Here is an 8,243-nt window from a genome sequence, read left to right as displayed (position 1 = left end):
GTGTAACATAAAACACGACTTTCTTTTATATATATAGATTGCTATATACAGTATACATATACAGTATTCTTTTATATATATAGATTTAATAGAAATAGTTTTAATATTGATTTCTTACAAATATCAATAGAGAGTGCAGAGGCTCTGGTGGTGCTTCAAGTTGAGGCAATTTCACTTTCCCGGAAGCGCAACACAATCCTTTTGGTTCGTTGTTGAAATTTGAGAGCCTGACTTTGAATTTGACTTCGTTTCTAACTGACATTTTGACATTTGACATTTTCATTTGACATTTTCTTCTTAGCTGTCTGCCTAAATAAAAAAGTATGGGCCAGGGAGGAACGCTGTCGAACGGGACAAAAAGTATCCTATGTCCTTCTCCTGGCTCTAAGCTACCTCCCTACCAATTTTCACTCAAATCTGTTCTTCCGTTCTTGATTTATAAGTGGTGTAACATAAAACACGACTTTCTTTTATATATATAGATTGCTATATACAGTATACATATACAGTATTCTTTTATATATATAGATTTAATAGAAATAGTTTTAATATTGATTTCTTACAAATATCAATAGAGAGTGCAGAGGCTCTGGTGGTGCTTCAAGTTGAGGCAATTTCACTTTCCCGGAAGCGCAACACAATCCTTTTGGTTCGTTGTTGAATTTGAGAGCCTGACTTTGAATTTGACTTCGTTTCTAACTGACATTTTGACATTTGACATTTTCATTTGACATTTTCTTCTTAGCTGTCTGCCTAAATAAAAAAGTATGGGCCAGGGAGGAACGCTGTCGAACGGGACAAAAAGTATCCTATGTCCTTCTCCTGGCTCTAAGCTACCTCCCTACCAATTTTCACTCAAATCTGTTCTTCCGTTCTTGATTTATAAGTGGTGTAACATAAAACACGACTTTCTTTTATATATATAGATTTAATAGAAATAGTTTTAATATTGATTTCTTACAAATATCAATAGAGAGTGCAGAGGCTCTGGTGGTGCTTCAAGTTGAGGCAATTTCACTTTCCCGGCAACAGTTGAGGCAACACAATCCTTTTGGTTCGTTGTTGAATTTGAGAGCCTGACTTTGAATTTGACTTCGTTTCTAACTGACATTTTGACATTTGACATTTTCATTTGACATTTTCTTCTTAGCTGTCTGCCTAAATAAAAAAGAATGGGCCAGGGAGGAACGCTGTCGAACGGGACAAAAAGTATCCTATGTCCTTCTCCTGGCTCTAAGCTACCTCCCTACCAATTTTCACTCAAATCTGTTCTTCCGTTCTTGATTTATAAGTGGTGTAACATAAAACACGACTTTCTTTTATATATATAGAATAGATTGCTTTATACAGTATACATATACAGTATTCTTTTATATATATAGATTTAATAGAAATAGTTTTAATATTGATTTCTTACAAATATCAATAGAGAGTGCAGAGGCTCTGGTGGTGCTTCAAGTTGAGGCAATTTCACTTTCCCGGCAACAGTTGAGGCAACACAATCCTTTTGGTTCGTTGTTGAATTTGAGAGCCTGACTTTGAATTTGACTTCGTTTCTAACTGACATTTTGACATTTGACATTTTCATTTGACATTTTCTTCTTAGCTGTCTGCCTAAATAAAAAAGTATGGGCCAGGGAGGAACGCTGTCGAACGGGACAAAAAGTATCCTATGTCCTTCTCCTGGCTCTAAGCTACCTCCCTACCAATTTTCACTCAAATCTGTTCTTCCGTTCTTGATTTATAAGTGGTGTAACATAAAACACGGCTTTCTTTTATATATATAGAAGATTGCTATATGTTTAGGTGAGGGGCCGTGGTGCCACTCACCTGAAGAGCGCATCCGCGCTGAAGAGCGCACCCGCGCTAAAGAGCGCACCCGCGCTGAAGAGCGCGTCCAAACTCGCCCCTCTGTGCCCTCTCTTCTCGCTCGTTGGCTGTCGGCGATCTCTTTTTTTTCACTAGTTTTTAAGATCAATCTCATGTAAGCAGCCGAATAAAGCTGACCGCGTTATACCATCCGAAAGACGCCCCCGACTTCTTATTTCAACATTCTAATTTTTCTGGGATCTTTTTGCGGAGCCACGCCCCCCTACACCTTTTGGTCCTTCGAGCCGGATACCAGGATATTCAGGATATTTTGGATCCACCAGCAGTTCAGGCATTGTTCCGCCCAAAAGATAAGTACGACATTTTTTCCGTCTCCGTCTCTCTGCCGGTCTTCAGCAGTGGTCCGAACATAAAATTTCGTTCACTTTGCTGCAAGATTGTTTTTCCCTCCGTGTCAACTCCAAGTCCGAGTTTTCCGACACCACGGCAGCTTGAGACTTTTCTAAGACAAAAAATTACCAAATTTTCCATCCATCTCCGTTGTGTGTGCCTCGCCATATTCCTCGCCGTTTTTGGCTTTTCCGTTATCCGTTCGCTCGCCAACGGTCGAGGCATATGTACATGCATACACACATACATTGTGTTTCGTGCAATTAATCCGCAAAAAAAAAAAAAAAAATCGGCAAGTGAACAGTGAAAGTGTGTGGTGAAGAAAAAAAAAATAATATAAAAATAAAAGGGCATAATTAATATTGGCCAGCCGGTGTAAAGTGGTTCCGGGAATCTCCAAGTTCACCGAACAGTCCGCCGCTGTCGTAATATTGGTTTTTTCATCCCCAATTTTTTACACCACATAACTTTTCCGTTTCCGCCGTTACACATTATCGACGCTCCACTGTGCCAACATACATATGCCCACATGCCCTTACATACATATATCCGTACCTGCATGCATGTCCACATATCTCCAAATATTTTCTGCCTCCGATTTCAGGAAATATATAACCGATAAAATTTAACCATACAGTCCACTTATCGACGTTCCACTGTGCCATCATATGTCCCACATGCCCTTGCCCTACTTGCATGTATGCCCATATATTTCTCAATATTTTCTGCCTCCAATTTCAGGAAATATATAACCAAACAAATTAAAAAAAAAAAAAAAAATATCAATTAATTATAAATTTATTTATTTATATTTACAACTACAAAAATTTATTTAATTCGTATTTTCCGTCCGAGCAAAGGGCCAGGTTTTTTAATTCTCCTTTCCGGCCACTCAATAATTAAATCGAAAATTTAATTTTCGAAAAAGAAATTATAATTAAATAATTTAATTGTCGATCTTCTTTCTGAACCTAGCCGCGGTTTCAATTCCACCGTTCCAGCTTCGGGTTTCTTAACCTCCATTGATTAAGAATTGAAATTTTCAACTCCACCCGTCTGTTTCCATAATAATTAAATCCGCCAATTAGGAAAAAATTAATTATTTATTTTTTTTTCTCTGTGTTCAATCCAAGCCAAGGTCAGGTCCACCTTTCCGGCTCCGCAATTTCGAAAAATAGTCAGGAATTGAATATTTACGTACGAGCCATACTGGTCGAAATATACAGACATATCTATATAGACAGTCATCAATTATTTTTCCGAACGATCACGAATTTTCCGGGCCTTGTCCATTTTCCGTTCCGTCATTTCCCTACCGCTGCTTCTACTTCGCATCTGGCAAAATCCGCCTAGAATCTCAACGAACCTTGGCCCTTCTGGATTTTTCTTTTTGGCTTCCTGAAGTTTCTCCCACATCCGAATTGTGCCGCATCCGACGTTCCTCTCGACATCGGCGCTTCTAATTCCCACTTGGCCTTGCAATCGCAATTCGTCCGCGATCTCACCGGTCTCATCACATTAGTGACCGGCTACCGCTTCGTACGAGGCACCCATTGCGCGCGTCAGTCGACAAGTTCTGACCAGCGAATTGGTGTCTGAGAATGCCCACGGGAGACGACCAAAAGCCACGTCCGATCCCAACCATCCGTCTGGACAGATCTCAATCCGCTTCTCCGCGGACGCCTCTTTTAAAGCCTAAGGCGTACAGTGCCATTCCAAGGGCAAAGAGTGACGAATCCGTCAATACAATCCCCGGTCCTTCACAGAGGCAGACTCGTTCCGTTGCAAAAATGGCTCAAAGCGCGGTCGACGTGGCGCTGAAAAAGTTCATCGCCACAACGGATCGAATTAGCCAATTTGAGGCTAACATAAATACTCCGGGCGCCAGAGAAACGGAAGGAGGCTCCCAGTACATGTGCGAAGTTCATCGGGACCAAATTCAGGCACTATGGGAGAAGGTGGAGAAGAGCTATGAGAGCTGCTCCGATTTGCTAGCCGTGTCCGACGACAATGCGGCCGCCTCGACAGTGCTGGAAGCGAAGTACAGCTACTGTTACTCCGTCTATTCGAGATGTATTGCCCAGCTTCGGGAGAAAATTGCTTCCCAATCCACTCAGGCTCCCGTCAATGTCCACACGCCCGCGCCTACAGGCTGCCGGTTACCTCCGGTGGATACCGAGGTCTTCGCGGGTGATTATCTTCGGTGGCCCACCTTCAGAGACTTGTTTACGGCCATTTACATCCAAAACTCGCGGCTCACCCCGGTAGAGAGGTTGTTCCACTTACTGTCCGAAACAAGTGGAGACGCCCACGCCATTGTCTCTAAGGCTCCGCTTACCCATGAGGGGTTTGTCGTCGCTTGGCAAAGCCTTACAGACCGCTTTGAGAACCGGCGGCTACTGGTCAATAGCCAGTTGAAAATCCTTTTCAACCTCCAGGCTATTTCTCAAGAGTCCGGGGTCGCGCTGAAGGAGCTCCAAGCCACCATTCAGAGTTGTCTGACAGCCCTAGCAATGTCCGCCATCAATGTTGAGGCTTGGGACTGCCTCCTGGTGCTTATGATTTCGTCAAAGCTCCCCAAAGTCACACTTTCCATGTGGGAGCAATCCGTTCATAACAAGGCCGAAATTCCAACATAGAAGGAATTAGACAACTTCCTGACAGAGCGCCATCGCACTCTGGAAGCGATCGACGACGTCAGGCCTAGTGGCTCCGGGCAACTTCCGCCAAGGTCGGGAACTCCTACTGCCCCTGCTCGAAGGCTCCACTCATACGAGACTCGAGTGGTTCCGGGCCCCAAGGGTTGCGATCTCTGTTCGAGGGAGAACCACCCCATTCGTTTATGTCCGCGGTTCTTGGAAATGGACGTAAATGGGCGCTCGGACTACATTAAAAGGAAGCAGCTATGTTTGAACTGTTTTGCCCGAGGGCACCAGCAACGAGATTGCACGAGCGCCCATACCTGCTTCACATGTCACAGCCGACACCACACCCTTTTGCACCGCGGCAATCCGTTCGCAACCGCTCCAAGTCCGCCTACGACAGCAAGGGCTCGACCCGCACAGACTGCCAGAAGCACAAACGGCTCAGAGGATCAGTCGGATGTTCAGGTGTGTTTCGCTTCCGGGTCAGGAGCCGTCCTACTAGGCACGGCCCTTATCAACGTGTGCCATTTGGGGTGCAGCTTCCAGGCACGAGCTCTGATAGACTCAGGGTCCGAAGCGACCTTCATAACGGAACGACTGTTCAACCTCGTCAAACCACCCTTCAAGACGATTCAAGCCCAAGTTTCCGGCCTTAATCAGACCATTTCCGCGCAGTCTACAAAATTGTGCCATTTCTCCATTCGGTCGCCGTCTAGACCCGGGCTACAATTAGAGACTGCGGCCTACGTTCTGCCGCAGTTGGCAGGAAATCTGCCATCATACCCGATTCCGCGAGATCGTCTCAAGGGGCTGCCCGACATTCCCCTGGCGGACCCCAACTTCTTTGAGAGCTCCCAAGTCGATGTACTAATAGGAGCTGACATTCTTCCGTCCATTCTCCTCGGTAATGCCAAGGCTAACATATGCGGGTCGCTTCTCGGTCAGGAGACCATTTTTGGATGGGTGCTGACAGGCCCATTATCTCCAGCCAATCCCCGCAGCGTGTCCGTTTTTTCCACACGAGTGGTCCCCAGCCTCGGTGACTCACTGGATCAGCTCCTCACCAAATTCTGGGAGGTGGAAGATGTGCCCACACCGATAAGCTCGGAATCGGATTCCGTTTGCGAGCACAATTTTGTCCAGACGACGAAAAGAGACGAGTGTGGCAAGTACGTTGTGACGCTCCCCTTACGCGACCCCGGGCAGAAGGGTTCCGAGCTAGCGGCTTCACGCTCCTTTGCCCTTGCTCAGTTTCTGCGTAACGAGCAGCGCCTGAAGAGGGACCCGCCCCTTAAGGCCCGCTATGACTCGGTAATTCAGGAGTACATCGACTTAGGCCACATGACCGAGGTCTCTCCCGCGAGCAATTCCGCTACCTACTATCTACCACATCATGCAGTCTTCAAGCCCGAAAGCACGACCACCAAGGTGCGAGTGGTCTTCAATGCTTCGAGCCCGTCCGCAAACGGGACCAGTCTGAACGACATTCTTTACGCGGGCCCGGTCTTACAATCCGACCTGACGATTCAAATCCTAAAGTGGCGGTACTTTAAGTTTGTCTTCAACGCCGACATCGAGAAGATGTATCGGCAAATTTGGGTAGACCCCAAGCATACTCCGCTCCAACGTATTTTGTTTCGCAATCCCGATGGGGATATCCGCGACTACGAGTTGAAAACGGTCACCTTCGGTGTCAATTGTGCCCCGTTCCTGGCGATCCGTGTGCTGCGACAGCTCGCTGACGACGAAGAGTCGAAGTATCCGCAGGCAAGTCAAATTATCCGGCAGTTTATGTACGTTGATGACGTTCTCGCGGGGGCAGACTCCAAAACTGAAGCCCAAGCTTCGATTCGGGAGCTGAAAGGGGCCCTAGAGTCAGCAGGGTTCCCACTTAGGAAATGGACGTCGAATAACAAGGCAATCCTGGCCGACATTCCGATCGATCACCGTCTCCGAGCTGACTTTCTCGACATCGATGCAGAGAGCACGGCCAAGACACTCGGCGTGCGGTGGAAAGCGACGACTGATGAATTCTTTTTTGTCCCGCCAGAATTGACTTCCGGCTCAGTTTTCACAAAGCGCCAAGTCCTCTCCCAAATTGCCAAATTGTTCGATCCAGCAGGTTGGCTCGCTCCTTTCATTGTTCGGGCAAAAATGTTCATGCAAGACATTTGGCTTCTGGATCTAGGGTGGGATGACGCCCTCCCTCAAGATTTCTGTCAGCGATGGGTTGACTTCCTAAAGAATTACTCGGTGCTCGATCAGATTCGTGTTCCTCGATGGGTCGCGTTCCGACCACACCTAAAGGTCGAACACCACGGGTTCTGCGACGCTTCACAGAAGGCGTACGGCGCAGCAATTTACGTTCGTGTCGAAATCGGGTCCACGGTAATAGTGACCCTGCTGACTGCAAAGACTCGAGTGGCCCCAGTTAAGACGGTTTCGCTCCCTCGACTAGAACTGTGCGGTGCCTTGTTGTTGTCCGAGATGGCCACCGCCGTTCTGCCACTAATGCCAGGGCCGCGTCTGCCCTATACTGTTGGACCGACTCGACTATTGTCCTCGCGTGGCTGCATAAGCCAGCGTGCCAGTGGACAACGTTCGTGGCCAACCGGGTGACCAAGATCACCCAGTTCACCGACGTGCAGAAATGGGCACATGTCCGCTCCGAGCATAACCCTGCGGATCTCGCTAGCCGGGGCGTAGCTCTCCAAGATCTTGCAGATAACCAGTTGTGGTGGCACGGTCCTGACTGGCTGCAGAGGACTCGCAGCGACTGCCCACTCAAGGCTATGATACCCCGTGACTGAACCGAGAAGCGAGCAGTCAAGGTCCATGTCGCGAAAGTACCCCCCGAAGATCTCCTTGAGCGTTTTTCCACACTCGACAAGGCATTACGAGTCCTTTCCTATGTTAATCGCTTCATCCAGCGCGCGCGGAAGATTCGACTTTCGTTTGAAGAGCACCTGACCGCTAATGAGATAACGTCGGCTGAACGTCTTCTAGTTTCCGTCACTCAGCGCTGACACTTCGTCTCTGAGATGGGGCTGCTTAAGCGAAAAGCGTCCAATATCGGCATCCAGTCCGATTCAGAATCTGAACCCCTTCGTGGATTCGCAAGGCCTTATGAGAGCCTGCGGCCGGGTCACGTCCTCTGAGCTTCTCACCACTATGACGAACGGCACCCTATTATCCTTCCGTACGACTGTCAGCTGTCTCGACTCCTGTTTCATTTTACACATCGCATCACGCTGCACGGTGGCAGTCAGCTGATGATCCGTCTGATCCGGGCCAAGTTCTGGATTCCAAGGGTGAGGAACTTGGTCAAGTCTGTTGTCCATTCTTGAAGGTATGTGTCATCCACAAGAAGAAGTTGCA

At 47.4% G+C, this 8,243-nt stretch overlaps 1 pseudogene; it reads left to right on the top strand.

Annotated features, from left to right (window-relative positions):
* Window positions 1-4,133: 4,133 nt before the first annotated feature.
* On the top strand, window positions 4,134-8,237 carry LOC138927463 (uncharacterized; annotated as a pseudogene).
* Window positions 8,238-8,243: the final 6 nt, after the last annotated feature.

This window comes from Drosophila bipectinata, unplaced genomic scaffold (genome assembly GCF_030179905.1).
Source record: "Drosophila bipectinata strain 14024-0381.07 unplaced genomic scaffold, DbipHiC1v2 scaffold_268, whole genome shotgun sequence".
NCBI lineage: Eukaryota > Metazoa > Arthropoda > Insecta > Diptera > Drosophilidae > Drosophila > Drosophila bipectinata.
The sequence above is the reverse complement of the archived record's forward strand: the minus strand, read 5'-3'. Positions and strand labels throughout refer to the sequence as shown.